The following is an 18,392-nucleotide window of genomic DNA, read 5'->3' as shown; positions in this document are numbered from 1 at the left end:
GATGCAAAAGCTGAATGTAATTTGTATACAAGAGACATGGTTAAAACCACAGCTTGATTTTAAAATACAAGGTTATGAAATAATTTGTAAGGATATAGATGAAGGATTAGGATGAGGAGTGGCAACATTTATTGAACAAGGTTTAAACTATAGAGTTATAAATGTTAATGAAATTGAAGTAGTTATTATAGAAACCTGGACAGAGGGAAGAGGTATCGGAGTGATCAATTTTTATAATCCGTGTAAGAAATTACAAAAAATACAATTAGAAGCGATAGTAGAGCTAAGTGGTAATACAGTAGTGTGGTGTGGAGACTTACAGCCACCAGACTAATAGCCACCGTACACTATAGGTTAGTGAAAGCACAAATTCTAATGGTAAAATAATTGAAGAGGTATTGGATGGAAATGGGTTGGTGTGTTTTAATGATGGTTCTGGTACAAGAATAAATATTGTGAATGGGCATGATTCCATGCTAGACCTCACATTTGTATCAAAGAATATAGCTAATATAAGTTTATGGAAGGTATTAAAGAAATATATTAAGGCTTCTCATTGTCACTCCACACTCCAGTTCAGTTGGTGGCGGTAATTCACCAAAAGTTGGCTTGCCCACCGCCAATAAACCATAGACAGTAAAAGAAATGGACACAGCGACCCCATTGGAACTCAATTGAGACAAGTGAAGCCCATTTTTAGCTATTTTTAGCACTTCCGTTTCTGACGGGCAGACTCAAAATAAGCTTGATGACGTCAGCAACCTGTCTGACAGATGTAAATCTTCTAGTAGCTGTGCATGCAAACTGCCATCGTTAATCTTGCAGAGACGGCGAGTTTGAGCGGGGAGTTCTTTGGCGTGAGTGAGCAGGAGTAAGTATTCTGATTAATTATTTTGTATAGTATTTTAAAATGTAACGCCAGTACGCCATATTAAGTTAATTGCCTGCGAGCTTCTCCTCCTGTCTGTACGGTAATTTCTCTACTGTGCGACAGAGTCGAGTGGTTATGACGCAATCGTTAGCCTATTTTTACAAAAACTGTTTCTACGGGGCCATATGTGACATAGAAGGTAATGGAGCTCTTTATACATTGTTGTGTATCTTTAGAAATAAATAATGGACAAATGGAGTCTTTAAACGCCTCAGATGTAAAGTTATTCGCTGTCAAAGTAACGCCAAAATGAATGGGAGGTCAATGGGATGCTAACGCAAGTGAAGTTCTGCTACAAGATGGCGGCACGTGGCCGACTTCAACTTCTGGTCGACTTCCTTGCCGCCTGCAATAAACACTACAAGAAGAAGAAGAAGAAAAAGAAGTCTCCATTTTAGTTTCTCTCCGAGGAGATGTTAGTCTCACGTCTTAGAATGGGTCACACCGTTTTAAATACAACATTGCACAGAATAGGAAAACATCCCACTGGATTATGCACTGAGTGTAATGTGCAAGAGACAGTGAAGCATATACTGTTAGAATGCAAAAAATATGAAGAAGATCGGGCAGAATTAAAGGCACAGATGGATCAATGTTGTTTTCGTCAACGGTGACGACAACGAAATGATTTAGTCGACGCACCTTTTTTTTTATGACGATAACGCGACGATGACTAGCTAAAAATGGCTCTAATGTGACTAAAACATGACGAGATGTTTTCGAGTTTTCGTTGACGAGACGAGATGGAACGAAAATGATTCTGAAAATGATGAAGTCTGACGTTCACAATGTATATCATTTCTGCCCGTTTTGGAGAAGTACCCGGCTGCAGCCTGCAGATCGAGGCGGGGCTGCACCTGGGACGGGGTTGCACGTACTTTTAAATGCGCACTTGAGCAGCGCAGCACACTGTGTATGGCAAGCCAAATTAACTTTTATTCATTCGCAGGATATGTATTCTTGATATCAACAATTCAATTTTCACTAGTAACAATTTTAATTCTTGATATCAACAATTCAATTTCCACTAGTAACAATTATAATTTTTGATATCAACAATTCAATTTCCACTAGTAACAATGTTAATTCTTGATATCAACAATTACATTTCCACTAGTAACAATGCTAATTCTTGATATCAGGAATTATATTTCAACTAGTAACAATGTTAATTCTTGATATCAATTATTTTTAACCTGGGAATGCCAATAGGCAAGCCAAATTAACTTTTATTCATTCGCAGGATATGTATTCTTGATATCAACAATTCAATTTTCACTAGTCAAAATGTTAATTCTTGATATCAGGAATTAGATTTCTACTAGTAGCAATTTTAATTTTTGATATCAACAATTAAATTTCCACTAGTAACAATTTTAATTTTTGATATCAGGAATTAGATTTCTACTAGTAACAATTGCTATTTTTGATATCAACAATTCAATTTCCACTAGTAACAATGTTAATTCTTGATATCAGGAATTGTATTTTCACTAGTTAAATGTCACCATAGGCTTCCATTCAAATTTAATTGTTGATATCAAGAATTGCTTTCTTACTAGTTGAAATTCCGATTTCACATATCAGAAATACAATTCTTACTAGTAAATACCTTTATTTTTGATATCAGTAATCATATGGTTACTAGTACAGACATCTATTCTTGATATCAACAATTGAATTGTTGATATCAACAATTTAATTCTTGATATCAACAATTTAATTGTCACTAGTGACAATGTTCATTTCTGATATCATGAATGTGATTGTTACTAGTAAGAACGCCATTTTAGATATCAGAAATTATATTGATATCAGAAATTATTTTTCAGATATCAAAAATAACAATTGTAACATGTTGAAATACATTTACTGATATCAAGAATTAACATTTCAACTAGTAACAACTAAATTGTTGATATCAAGAATTCACATTGTTACTAGTAACAAAGTAATTATTGATATCAACAAAGGCAGTAGATATCTGAAATTGTCTTTGCAACTAGTGAAAATAGAATTACTGATATCTTAAATAACATTTTAACTAGTAAAAATACTTATACAGATATGTAGAAATGCCATTTTTACATGTAAGAATAGCTATGGTAATGAGATCATGAATATTAATGAGATTTTCGACACTCCTCCTTTTTCAGCATTGGCCAAAGATGGCAGAAGAACGTCCATGTGCAGAAAAAGTTCCTCCTTTATTTATTTTTGTCAGTGAAACTTGAAAAATTATATTATAGCTGGATTCATTTGTAAAAAAAAATTGTTAATTGTAAAAAAAAAAAAAAATTACATTTATGCTGTTTCCTTTTATTGGCCACCAAGTCCTTCGGATAATTAAAGGAAAAGTGAACAAGGCATTAATTTAGTTTTAAAAATAACTTCATGTCGCTTTTTCAGGTGTTTATTTTTGTTTTTATTACACTTTCTTCTAATACATCAAATAAAAAATACATCTAAAGGAAAAAATATAACAGATAACAATGCATCATACAAACGGTTTACTGGACTTTTTTTTTTTTTTTGAATATCGTTGGCTACATGAATGAGTCGTGTCCTAAAAGGAATAATTTTTTATATAACATGTTATCCGGTTCTTGAAGCATCGGTGGACAAGAGGAATGGTAAATAAATGTACACTGTTATACAAGCTGTATATTCACTACTTTACATTGTAGCAAAGTGTCATTTCTTCAGTACTGTCATATGAAAAGGTATAATAAATATATGAAACGTGTGAGATGTACTCAAAGCCAGTCAGTCCAACAATCCCTACAATCTGTAATGCAAGACTCTGGAAAGAGCAAAGTACTTATTTTTATTACATCCACAATCTATACAGGTGTTCCAGTAAAACCTTGAAGTTATAGTAATGCACAAAACCGATTAAACAAGGTACAATTCACAATGACGGTGAGAAAAAAAACAAAACATGTTTTATTAAAAGAATCATTCTGAATAATTCATACATGACAAACACAACTGTATAAATAAAAGCGGAAAAAGATTAGAAACATGCACATCAGCACCACACTCTATTTAGCATAACACCGCCTGCAATAGGCTACTGGGTGAACTGGAATGTAGTAACATATTCCTAGTACACAGATTCCACATATTCCACATAGCCATTTCTCTCTAAATTGCTTTCGATATATAATCGAAAAAGTGTCTTAAATAAATGTTAAGTAATATAACGTCATTAGTCTGGTTGCAAACAAATTTTAATCGATGTATTTCTAATGTATGCAATGCACACTAATGCTATTTAATTTGAAATTAAATGCCATCCAAACTGTAACTTTCCGGAGCTCCTACAGCTAGCCCTAACCTTACACAATATCCATGTTATTTTTCACTTTTCGATAATTTCGTTGAGTTTTATTGAAAATACATGCCTTTCCGATGTGATACGGGACGTGAAAAGGATAAAGAAAGAGCTCGGCAAAAGGTGGAATCGAACCCGGGTCCGTCGCGTCAAAATGCATTTGCGTAGCGCTTAACCATCTGCGCCACAGAAAGCGTTAGTATACTGGTGTCTTTTGGCATTCTTGACAAACACTATACTACGTTTGTAGGCGGAGTTAAATATTCCCTGTCGAAATAAAAACAAAATAATTATTAAAAATAGCCTACAGGAGCGTTTTATTTTCATGAGAGGGCAATCGAATGTGCCCATTCTCTTTTGTGCTCTGTATCTTGAACTTTATCCGCCATGAACATTCATAAAAGGTTGCACTCGTCATTAAATTATGCACATATCCAAAAAGGAGTTCATTGCTATGCACATATCCAAAAAGGAATTCATGATAACTAAAATAACAATTTTTACTAGTGAAAATGTAATTTTAACATGTAACAATTAAGTGAAAGATATCAAGAATTATGTGTATTACTAGTTGTAATTTCATTTTTGATATGATAAACGCATTTTTGCATTTCTGATGACGTCATTTGTGATATCAAGAATACGTGTCGTTACTAGTGGAAATGTAATTGTTGATATCAACAATTCAGTTGTTGATATCAAGAATGGACGTCGGTACTAGTAACGTGTGATTACTGATATCAAAAATAAAGTTCTTTACTAGTAAGAATTGTATTTCTGATATGTGAGATTGGAATTTCAACTAGTAAGAAAGTAATTATTGATATCAACAATTAAATTTGAATGGAAGCCTATGGTGACATTTAACTAGTGAAAATACAATTCCTGATATCAAGAATTAACATTGTTACTAGTGGAAATTGAATTGTTGATATCAAGAATTAACATTGTTACTAGTGAAAATTGAATTGTTGATATCAAGAATTAATATTGTTACTAGTGGAAATTAAATTGTTGATATCAAAAATAGCAGTTGTTACTAGTAGAAATCTAATTCCTGATATCAAGAATCAACATTTTAACTAGTGAAAATCGAATTGTTGATATCAAGAATTAACATTGTTACTAGTGACAAATAAATTGTTGATATCAAGAATTAAATTGTTGATATCAAGAATCGACGTCTGTACTAGTAACCACGTGATTACTGATATCAAAAATAAAGGAGATCATGAATATTAATGAGATTTTCCTACACCCCCTAGTTCAAGCTTCAGCATTGGCCAAAGATGGCAGAAGAACGTCCACGTGCAGAAACGGCTCCTCCTTTATTTAATTTATTTTTTCGTTGAAACTTCAAAATTATATTACGGCTGGATTATTATTATTATTATTATTATTATTATTATTATTATTATTATTATTATTATTATTATTTTGTTAATTGTAAAAAAGTAAGTTGATGCTGTTTCTTTTTCTGAATGAGTTGTGTCCTAATATGCATTATGAAGCAGCGGTGGACAAGAGGAATGATAAAGTCTATTGAACCTCTTTCTCATATCTGTCTCAGCCATTTCAATGTTATGAAAGCCCATGAAACCTTGGGCTTGGATTTCACCAGAGCATCACATGTTGCCACTGGAGTCCTCTTCCAGATCTTAGAGACCTTGTGCTCTTCCACCTTCCATTTGAGGATGCCCATGCTTGACCAATCCATCACCTTTCACCTCAGCTTCTTTAGCAATGCAGTGGTCGTCTTGAAGGTGTGTTTGGGGTCGTTATCATGTTGGAATACTTCCCTGTGGCCCAGTCTCTAAAGGGAGGGGATCATGCTCTGCTTCAGTATTTCACAGTACATGTTGGCATTCATGGTTCCCTCAGTGAACTGTATCTCCCCAGTGCCGGCAGCACTCATGCAGCCCCAGACCATGACACTTCCACCACCATGCTTGACTGAAGGCAAGACACATTGTCTTTGTACTCCTCACCTGGTCGGCGCCACACGCTTGACACTATCTGAAGGGAATACGTTTATTTTGGTCTCATCAGATCACAGGACATGGTTCCAGTAATCTATGTGTTTAGTCTGCTTGTCTTCAGCAAACTGTTTGCAGGCTTTCTTGTGCATCATCTTCAGAAGAGGCTTCCTTCTGCGACGACAGCCCTGCAGACCAATCTGATGCAGTCTGAGCACTGACAGGCTGACCCCCCCACCCCTTCAATCTCTGCAGCAATGCTGGCAGCACTCATACGTCTATTTCCCAAACACAACATCTTGATATGATGCTGAGCACGTGCACTCAACTTCTTTGGTTGACCATGGCGAGGCCTGTTCTGAGTGAAACCTATCCTGTTAAACCACCGTGCTGCAGCTCAGTTTCAGTGTCTTGGCGATGTTCTTATAGCCCACGTCATCTTTATGTAGAGCAACAATTCTTTTTTTCAGATCCTCAGAGAGTTCTTTGCCATGAGGTGCCGTGTTGAACTTCCAGTGACCAGTATGAGAGAGTGAGAGCTATAACACCAGATTAACACACCTGCTCCCCATTCACACCTGAGATCTTGAAACACTAACGAGTCACATGACACCAGGGCTAATGGGCCCAATTTGAAAATTTTCACTTAGGAGTGTACTCACTTTTGTGGCCGGCGCTTTAGACATTAATGGGTATGTGTTGAGTTATTTTGAGGGGACAGTAAATTTACACTGTTATACAAGCTGTACACTCACTACTTTAAATTGTAGCAAAGTGTCATTTCTTCAGTGTTGTCACATGAAAAGATATAATAAAACGTTTACAAAAATGTGAGGAGTGTACTCACTTCTGTGAGATACTGTATATTTAATCAAGTTTGTTTTATTGGGGTAAATTATCTACAAGCTTTAAACATATTTCTATGCACACCAATAATATTAAACTACTGTCGCTACACTACGGTTATACACATTTATTGCATTTATTTTCAATTCAGCCAGAAACCTATGAGTTATGATGGATCATCAGTTATACTTCACAGACCACATTGCTACAACGAGCCGGTCCTGCAGATTTGCCTTATACAACATTAGGAAGATTAGACCCTTCCTGTCAGAGCAAGCCAAACAACTTCTTGTCTACTCTCCAGACTGGACTATTGTAATGTCCTCCTGGCTCTTCCTGCATGTACTATCAAGCCTTTGCAACTGATCCAGAATGCAGCAGCAAGGGTTGTCTTTAATGAGTCAAAAAAAGCTGACGTTACTCCTCTCCTCATCAGGTTACACTGGCTACCAGTAGCCGCTCGCATCCGATTCAAGGTATTGATGCTTGCCTACAAGACGACCACTGGCACGACACCAACATACCTAAACTCTGGTTAAATCTGGTTAAATCATATGTGCCCTCCAGAAGTTTGCACTCTGCAAGTGAACGACGCCTTGTGGTGCCATCCCAAAGAAGTTCAAAATCACCCTCACTGACCTTTTCCTGGACTGTGCCCAGCTGGTGGAATGACCTCCCAATCTCAATTCGTACAGCTGAGTTTTTACTCATTTTCATGAAACATCTTAAGACTCATCTTTTTCGCAAGCACTTAACCAACTAATACTAGCACTTTTCTTTCTTTTCATATTTAATATAAAAAAAAAACCTGGCTTTGCGTTCTGTTCTAGACTAACTGAGACTTGTCATGGCACTTGTATACTGTTGTTGTTCTCTTGTTGACCTGCCTGCTTCTATTGTTCTCATTTGTAAGTCGCTTTGGATAAAAGCGTCTGCAAAATTATTAAATGTAAATAAAACTGAAAAAGGCTTAGAATAATCCTTATAATCTGAAAACTTAATACCACAGCCTTAATCTTCCAGTTGAATTGGCTGATAGTTTAGAGTTTGATTTTGCCAGGGGCTATTTGAATACAATGAATTATATTTATACTAAGTGAAAATAGCATATTTTATTAGCAATAGATTCTATTTACACTTTTTAATAAATATGAGTATTTTCTTACAGTGATAGTTTGATGCTGTTCGTGCTACTTAGTGCAAGTAGTGACCAATATGTGCACCTCATTATTGTTGTAGGCCACATTATAAAACAGTATAGGCTACAATAATAACATAGCCTATTGAGTGTAAATTATAATTTTTATTTACAAATTATTAAATTGACACCACCCTACAACTAGCCCTAACATTACACAATTTCCACGTTATTTTCCAGTTTTCGATAATTTCGTTAAGTTTTGTTGAAAATATATGCCTTTCGATGTGATAGGGGACGTGAAAAGTGTGAAGAAAAAGCTCAGCAGAAGGTGGAATCGAACCCGGGTCTGTCGCCCCCAAAAGCGATTGCTTCGTGCTCTACCATCTGCGCCACAGTAATTGATAGCCGTTGGATGTCTTTTTACACATGTTGGTAGGCGGAGTTAAATAGCCTCTGTCAAATAATTATTAAAAATAACCTACAGAAGTGTTTAATTTTCACGAGAGGGCAATCGAATGTGCCCATTCTCTTTTGGGCTCTTTATTTTGTCGTCTATCAGCAATAAGCATTCATAAAGGGTTGCACTCGTCATTAAATTATGCACATATCCAAAAAGGAGTTCATTGATATGCACATATCCAAAAAGGAATTCATGATATCTAAAATAACAATTTTTACAAGTGAAAATGTAATTTTAACATGTAACAATTAAGTGAAAGATATCAAGAATTATGTGTATTACTAGTTGTAATTTCATTTTTGATATGATAAACGCATTTCTGCATTTCTGATGACGTCATTTTTGATATCAAGAATACGTGTCGTTACTAGTGAAAATGTAATTGTTGATATCAAGAATTCAATTGTTGATATCAAGAATCGACGTCAGTACTAGTAACCATGTAATTACTGATATCAAAAATAAAGGTCTTTACTAGTAAGAATTGTATTTCTGATATGTGAAATCGGAATTTCAACTAGTAAGAAAGCAATTCTTGATATCAACAATTAAATTTGAATGGAAGCCTATGGTGACATTTAACTAGTGAAAATACAATTCCTGATATCAAGAATTAACATTGTTACTAGTGAAAATTGAATTGCTGATATCAAAAATAGCAATTGTTACTAGTAGAAATCTAATTCCTGATATCAAAAATTAAGATTGTTACTAGTGGAAATTTAATTATTGATATCAAGAATTAACATTTTTACTAGTGGAAATTGAATTGTTGATATCAAAAATAGCAATTATTACTAGTAGAAATCTAGTTCCTGATATCAAGAATCAACATTTTAACTAGTGAAAATCTAATTGTTGATATCAAGAATTAACATTGTTACTAGTGACAATTAAATTGTTGATATCAAGAATGAAATTTTTGATATCAAGAATCGACGTCTGTACTAGTAACCACGTGATTACTGATATCAAAAATAAAGGAGATCATGAATATTAATGAGATTTTCCGACACCCCTCGTTCTAGCGTCATCATTGGCCAAAGATGGCAGAAGAACGTCCACGTGCAGAAACGGCTCCTCCTTTATTTATTTGATTTGTTGTTTTGAAACTTGAAAATTATATTACGGCTGGATTCATTTTTGTAAATCGATGCTGTTTCTTTTTTTTTTTTTTGGCCACCAAGTCCTTCGGATAATTAAAAGGAAAAATGAACAAGGCATTCATTTAGTTTTAAAAATAACTTCATGTCATTTGTTCAGGGTTTTATTTTTGGTTTTATTACACTTTCTTCTAATAGCCTATATCAAATAAAAAAAATACATCCAAAAATAAAAACAGGTAATAATGCATCATAGTACAAACATTTTACTGGACTTTATTATTATTATTATTTGGAATATCGTTGGCTACATGAATGAGTCGTGTCCTAATAGGAATTATTTTTATATAACATGTTGTCCGGTTCTTGAAGCATCGGTGGACAAGAGGACTGGTAAATAAATTTACACTGTTATACAAGCTGTACACTTGTAGCAAAGTGTCATTTCTTCTGTAGATACTGTATATTTAATCAAGTTTGTTTTATTGGGGTAAATGATCTACAAGCATTTAACATATTTCTATGCACACTAATAACATTAAACTACTGTTGCTACACTACGGTTATACACATTTATTGCATTTATTTTCAATAAATAAATCCTTATAATCTTGCTCCCTCTAGTGGATAAACGTAATATCACAGCCATCATCTTCCACTTGAAATTGGCTGATAGTTTAGAATTTGATTTTGGCAGGGGCTATTTGAATACAATGAATTATTTTTACACTAAGTGAAAATAGCATATTTTATTAGCAATAGATTGTATTTACCCTATTTAATAATATGAGTATTTTCTTACAGTAATAGTAGTTTGATGCTGTTTGTGTTACTTATTGCAAGTAGTGACCAATATGTGCACCTCATTATTGTATTAGGCTACATTATAAAACAGTATAGGCTACAATAATAACATATTGAGAGTAAATTATAATTGTTATTTACAAATGATTAAATGGAAACCGCCCCTACAACTAGCCCTAGCCTTACACAATATCCACGTTATTTTCCAGTTTTCGATAATTTCGTTGAGTTTTATTGAAAATATATGCCTTTCGATGTGATAGGGGACGTGAAAAGGGTGAAGAAAAAGCTCGGCAGAAGGTGGAATCGAACCCGGATCTGTCGCCTCCAAAAGCAATAGCTTCGTACTCTACCATCTGCACCACAGTATTTGATAGGAAAGTCCTGTCTTTTTGCACTTTTGAGAAACATTAACACACGTTGGTAGGCGGAGTTAAATAGCCTCTGTCAAAATAAAATAAAAAATAATTATTAAAAATAGCCTACAGGAGCATTTTATTTTCAGAGAGGGCAATCGAATGTGCCCATTCTCTGTTGGACTCTTTACCTTGTCGTCTATCCTCCATAAACATTCATAAAGGGTTGGACTCGTCATTAAATTATGCACATATCCAAAAAGGGGTTCATTGATATGCACATATCCAAAAAGGAATTAATGATATCTTAAATTACAATTTTTACTAGTGAAAATGCAATTTTAACATGTAAGAATTAAGTTACTGATATCAAGAATTAAGTGTATTACTAGTTGTAATTTCATTGTTGATATGATAAACTTTTTTCTGCGAGTGATGACGTCATTGTTGATATCAAGAATACGTGTTGTTACTAGTGGAAATGTAATTGTTGATATCAAGAATTCAATTATTGATATCAACAATTAAATTGTTGTTATCAAGAATTAAATTGTTGATATCAACAATTCACATGTTTAAATGTTAAAACGGCGCAAAAACTATTACAGATATCAAAATGCATTTGTTACTAGTTACAATTCTAAATTCACATATCAGCTTTGTATTTCTTACTAGTAAAAATATAATTTTTGATATCAACAATGACATTTTTACTAGTAAAAATGTGAATTCTTGATATCAACAATTTAGTTGTTACTAGTTGAAATGTTAAATCTTGATATCAAAAATTGTATTGTTACTAGTGACACTGTTCATTTCTGATATCTGAAAATGTATTTCTGATATCAACAATTGGGAGGGTAATTTCTGATATCTAAAATGGCATTCTTACTAGTAACAATTACATTCATGATATCAGAAATGAACATTGTCACTAGTGACAATTAAATTGTTGATATCAAGAATTAAATTGTTGATATCAAGAATTAAATTGTTGATATCAAGAATAGACGTCTTTACTAGTAACCATATGATTACTGATATCAAAAATAAAGGTCTTTACTAGTAAGAATTGTATTTCTGATATGTGAAATCGGAATTTCAACTAGTAAGAAAGCAATTCTTGATATCAACAATTAAATTTGAATGGCAGCCTATGGTGACATTTAACTAGTGAAAATACAATTCCTGATATCAAGAATTAACATTGTTACTAGTGGAAACTGAATTGTTGATATCAAAAATAGCAATTGTTACTAGTAGAAATCTAATTCCTGATATCAAAAATTAACATTGTTACTAGTGGAAATGTAATTGTTGATATCAAATATTCTAATTGTTACTAGTGGAAATGTAATTGTTGATATCAAGAATTAACATTGTTACTAGTAAAAATTGAATTGTTGATATCAAGAATACATATCCTGCGAATGAATAAAAGTTAATTTGGCTAGCCATACACTGTGACTCCATGTTGCTTTGAGCACATCATTCTGCACCCGCGATGTGCATACGCGCTTTGTGCGCTCTGTTTTGAAGCGTTTCATATTATCATGGGTTTGAGCACTGAAAGATTATTAAAAGCCTATATTTTTATACCTAGCCTACACAATACATTTAAAATGAGCATAATTTAATTGTATATTATTTGTGTGTAGTGTAGGTTATATAAATACATACACTTCTTAGCTCTTGACATCCATATATAAATATAAAATTGTGATATTTGCTGCGGGGTGAGGGCTTCGATAACTCTCTCTTTTTTGACCATACATGTGTTTCCATCCCTGAATGTCTGTGTCACTTTTATTAGACAGGGTTGTATGATGTTTGTGTTTACAAATAATATGCATCTTGTTGTTGCACTAGCAGACAAGTTGAAGCACAAGTTGTAGAGCATATGTGTTCCTCAATAGCTTATATTTTGGGCACGTTGTTCATTACACTTTAGCAATTTCTCAAATAAAGCCACAATTGCCAAAGTAAGAATCTTTCTATTCCTGGCTTTTTTGGAGTTAAACAGTGATTCCACTGTTACCACTTTATCTGTGTGTAATGTTGTAGTAGCTCAAAGTTTTTTTGCTGTTTAAACTTTAACCATTCCTTTATAACTGTGATTACTGGTGAAAATAGGCAATGTGCTGAAATTTTAGAAGAGCAGAAGAACAGAAAAAATATAACTTGAAATATGTGGATAAAAGGTTTCTGCCCAATGCGACCATGAAGTACAGCTTGGCAACACTGCATCTCCATCAATGAGAAAGTCTAGTTTATTATGCAAAGCTTTTAAAGTTAACTGTTGTTTTATGAATTGCAACACTCGTTACAACCTGTCAAACCTCCATTTCCTCCAAAAGTCCATTTCCAATACTTTTTAGCCTAAATTAATTTGTTAAAGACTACTTTTTTGTTTTTTACTAAAATTGACTAAAACCTTTTTGCGTTTTCGTCGACTAAAACTTGACTAAAACCTTTTTGTGTTTTTGTCGACTAAAACTTGATTAAAACTATCAAGTTTATAAGTGACTAAAATGTGACTAAAACTAAAAAGCATTTTCGTCCAAAAGACTAAGACTAAGACTAAAACTAAAAGGGCTGCCAAAAACAACACTGAGATGGATGAACAAAGCATGACACTTGAGCATTTATTAGGGAAATCATCTGGGAGTATGCACAATTTATTAATTTTGTTTTTGAAAAACACTGGGTTAAGGTGAAAGAATTTAATAGGAAGGAATTGTCTTTTGTAAAGGTTTTATATAAGTTTTTATTTCTATTTATTTACTTATTTAATTTTTCACCTTTGAGATTAGTTGCCAACCGCCATTAAACCCGAAAGAAGAAGAAGAAGAAGAAGAAGTTTCTCTCCTGTCACACTCCAGTACAGTGGGTGGCGGTAATGCACAATTGACGGTGGATGCCATTGCCAACCGCTGTTACCAGGGGGGCAGGGTTTCATATTTTTTTGAAGCACCCCTGGGCGCCGCCATTGGCTAGCGGACCCCCACCTGCTGTTAGCATTCCATTGACTCCCATTCATTTTGGTGTCACTTTGACAGCGAATAACTTTACATCTGAGGTGTTTAAAGACTCCATTTGTCCATTAATTATTTCTAAAGAAACACGAAAATGTATAAAAGGCTTGATTACCTTGTATCTTATGTTATGTTCCCGTAGAAGCAGTTATTGTAAAAAATAGGCTAACGATTGTGTCATAACCAGCGACTCTCTGTCGCACAGTAGAGAAATTACTGTATGGACAGGAGGAGAAGCTCGCAGGCAATCTTTTACTGTCTATGAGGCTATTGGGGGGACGTGGAGGCCTGAAGTCAAGGGAGATAATTAATCAGAATACTTACCAAAATTTGCTCCTGTTCACGCTCGCCTTCTCTTGAAGATTCGGTGGGTGATTCAGATTTCTCTTGGCACAGCGATTAGAAGACGTACAGGTTGCTCACGTCACATGACATTTACGTCATCAAGCTCAGTTTGAGTCTGCGCAGTACGCCCGACCCCCAGGAAGTGCTTGCTTCTAATTGACTTCATTTTTCTCCATTGAATCCAATGGGGTGGCTGTGTCCATTTATTTTACTGTCTATGGCCATTACACATCTAGAAAGAAGAAGAAGAAGAAGAAGAGGTGGATTGATAACATTTATAAAATCTGATGTAACTTGTAAGAAAGTTGATGTGGTGGAAGAATGCGAGTCAGTAGTAGTAGATGTTTGGGCAGGAACACAAAAAATTATAATAATAAACTTTTACAATCCATGTAAAAGATTAAATAATGAAGCTTTGACTAAAATAGTGGGACGACATAAGTCTAATCAGGTGTGGTGTGGAGATTTTAACGCACACAATACATTATGGGGTAGTATACAAACCGATAATAACGGAAGGGAAGTGGAGGAATTTTTGGAAACAAATAATTTGGTATGTATAAATGATGGAAGTGCTACTAGGTTGGATGTATCCAAAATGAAATATTCAGTTTTAGATTTAACAATTATGTTAGAAAATCTAGCTAAAATAAGGATGTGGAACATAATTGATCAAAATATGATGGGTAGTGATCATTTTCCAATTAATTGTAAAATCGGTTTAGAAATATGTAAAATGGATATTGGAATGATTTCTAGATGGAAATTTAAATCAGCTGATTGGGACATATTTCAAGAAAAAAGTGAACAGAATTTAATTAACTTAAGTTGTTTAATAGAATATGTTGAGCAATATAACAATAAAATCTGTGAAGGTCTTTGTAAAGTTGCAGAGGAAGTAATAGGAAAAAGTATAGGTAGATTAAAGAAGAAAAATGAACCTTGTTGGACTGTTGAGTGTAGTGAGGTAATTAAAATAAGGAATAGATTTTTAAAGAAAGTAAGGAAAATCATATTAATTTGATGTTTTTATATTGTATAAAAGAGCACAGGCTATAGTAAGGAACGTTATACATGCAGCTAAAAGAAAGTACTGGAAAGAATTCTGTGACAAAATAGGTAAAAAATATAAACATTAGCAAGATATGGGGAATGATAAGGAAAATGGGGGGAATACAAAATTCTAATAGAATTCCAGTTTTGATAAGTGAAAATAATCAAATCATTAGTAATAAAGAAAAGGCTGAGGTGTTGGCAGAAGCATTTGTAAAGGTGCATAGCAATAGCAATATTTCAGATAATATGAGGTGGTAAAATGGTATATAATCAAAAAATTATATAAAGGTGCATAGCAATAGCAATATTTCAGATAATATGAGGTGGTAAAATGGTATCTAATCAAAAATGTTAGATAAAAAAAGAATTAACAGAGGGTACTATGGATGCTGTTTTTATGTTAAATGAGCTCAAGCAGGCCTTGGAAGGAGTTAAACATACGTCTCTGGGAAAAGATGAAGTATGTTATGAAATGATTAAACATCTTTCAGATAATTGATTAAATGTTTTTTTTAAGACTTTATAATGAAATATGGAGGCAAGGGAGACTTCCTAGCTCATAGAATTTAGGTATAGTGGTGCCAATAGCAAAACCTGGGAAAGATAATACGGTTTCAGCTAATTATAGACCAATAGCGTTAACATCTAACCTGTGTAAAATAATGGAAAGAATGGTTATATCACGTTTATCATATCTTTTGGAAACTAGAAAGTTATTAAATGCATATCAGAGTGGGTTCAGGAAAGGACGTAGTACCATAGATGCAGTAATTTGCTTAGAAAATGAAATCAGGAAAGCTCAAGTAAGAAAAGAAATGGTCCTAGGAGTATTTTTCAATATCGAGAAAGCTTATGACATGGTATGGAATGAAGGGCTTTTAATTAAATTAGGTCAAATGGGCATTGATGGGAAGTTGTTTAATTGGATTATGGATTTCTTAAAAGAACGGAAAATACAGGTAAGAGTAGGTAAAGGATACTCTGATACCTATGTAATTGATAACGGAACTCCTCAAGGTAGCGTTTGTAGTCCTGTACTTTTTAATATTATGATAAATGGTATATTTGAGGAAATAGGATCAGAAATAGGAAGGTCATTATATGCAGATGATGGAGCCTTATGGGTAAGAGGAAGAAATTTAAGATATTTAGAGAAGAAAATGCAGAAAGCAATAGATACTGTTGAGAGCTGAACTAACCAGTGGGGATTTCGTCTTTCAGTAGCAAAAACTCAAGTAGTTTGTTTCTCAAAAAAGAGGAAATCCCCTGAAGTTAAATTAAAGTTATATGAGCAAACTTTAGAGCAAGTGTCTATTATTAGATATTTGGGAGTATGGATGGACTCAAAGCTAATATTTGGAGCACATATTCAAAAGGTAATCGATAAATGTAAGAAAGGAGTTAATGTGTTGAGATGTTTGGCAGGACTGGACTGGGGTGCCACAAGACACTCATTAAAGAGAGTATTTTGTGCATTAATTAGTTCATCGATTGATAATGGAAGGATAATTTATGGATCAGCATCAAATACTTTGCTAAAAAAAAATTGATACAATTCAAAGTCAAGCACTAAGTGTTTGCTGTGGAGCTGTTAGAACATCTCCTGTAGCATCACTGCAGGTAGAAATGGGAGAGATGCCCTTGGATTTACGTGAGCTACAGCTAAAACTGGTCTACTGGTCAAATATTAAAGGTCATTTTTAAACCATCCAGTTAAATATGTTTTGGGAAACTGCTGGGAATATGAACAATAACAGGTTAAAATCTTTGGATGGATAGTAGAAAAGCAAACTCGGCAAATAAGTATTAATAATGTTAATATCAGTCCTACAGTAGCATTGCCAGTATCTCCACCTTGATTTTTCTCAATGCCTTCTGTGGATCTCCAGATATTTAAAAATATAAAGGATAAACAAAATCAAGTTCCTAAAGCGATAGTAGTACAACAGCATCTTGAGAGTGAATATTTCCGTTTTTTACAAATATACACAGATGGTTCCAAAGACCCAGTAACTGGAAGAACAGCTCCAGCTATGTATATCCCTCTTTCTAAGTATAAAGCTGCAAAAAGAATCACTAATAATATATCTGTATATACTGCAGAGATGGTGGCTATTTTGATGGTTGAAGAAGTTAAACCATCCGCAGTAGTATATTGCTCGGATTCATTTTCAGTTCTTACTAGTTTAATAAGTGGGAAATCAGATTCAAGACAAGATTTATTAATAGAAGTTTTACAAAATCTATATAGACTGTGTCAATTAAGACTTTCAGCAGTATTTTTATGGGTGCCAGCTCATGTCGGTGTGGAGGGTAACGAGGATGTGGACAAGATAGGCAAACAGGCCCTTAAACACAATGTTATTGATTTAGAAATACCTTTGGGTAAATCTGAAATGAAAAGTTTAATTAAAACCGCTATTAAAAATATGTGGCAGGAGAGGTGGGATAAAGGAAATAAAGGTCGACATCTGTATAAAATACAAAAACAAGTTGGTTTAGTTAGAATTAGTTATGGCAACAGAAAGGAAGATACAGTCATTTCTCGTCTAAGAATTCGTCATTCTGCCCTCAACAAATCACTTCAAATGATAGGGAAACATGGTTCTGGTCAGTGCAATAAATGTGGATTTCCAGAAACTGTAGAGCATTTAATAATCAATTGTATGGCATATGAAAGGGAAAGAATTAAATTAAAAAACGATTTAATTTCTGTTGGATTAATTTCTTTAACTTTGCAGAATATACTTAATAGTTCTTTCAAAGGATATGAAGCTCTTGTTTTGTTTTTTTAAAGCAACGAATTTATATAAGGAAATATGGAAAGGTAGGGTAGGTGGTAGTAATAAAAAAAAATCTTCACTTTGGTGTTTGTTTTTTTCTCTCCTGTTTACGTCTGATTTCAATGCCTCACACTCCATCCCAGTAGGTGGCGGAATATGCACCAAAGCTGGTTTGCTAACCGCCATTAAACGTTAAAGAAGAAGAAGAAGAACCACAAC

The sequence above is a fragment of the Carassius auratus genome, unplaced genomic scaffold, assembly GCF_003368295.1.
Source record: "Carassius auratus strain Wakin unplaced genomic scaffold, ASM336829v1 scaf_tig00032568, whole genome shotgun sequence".
Classification (NCBI taxonomy): domain Eukaryota; kingdom Metazoa; phylum Chordata; class Actinopteri; order Cypriniformes; family Cyprinidae; genus Carassius; species Carassius auratus.
The sequence above is the reverse complement of the archived record's forward strand: the minus strand, read 5'-3'. Positions refer to the sequence as shown.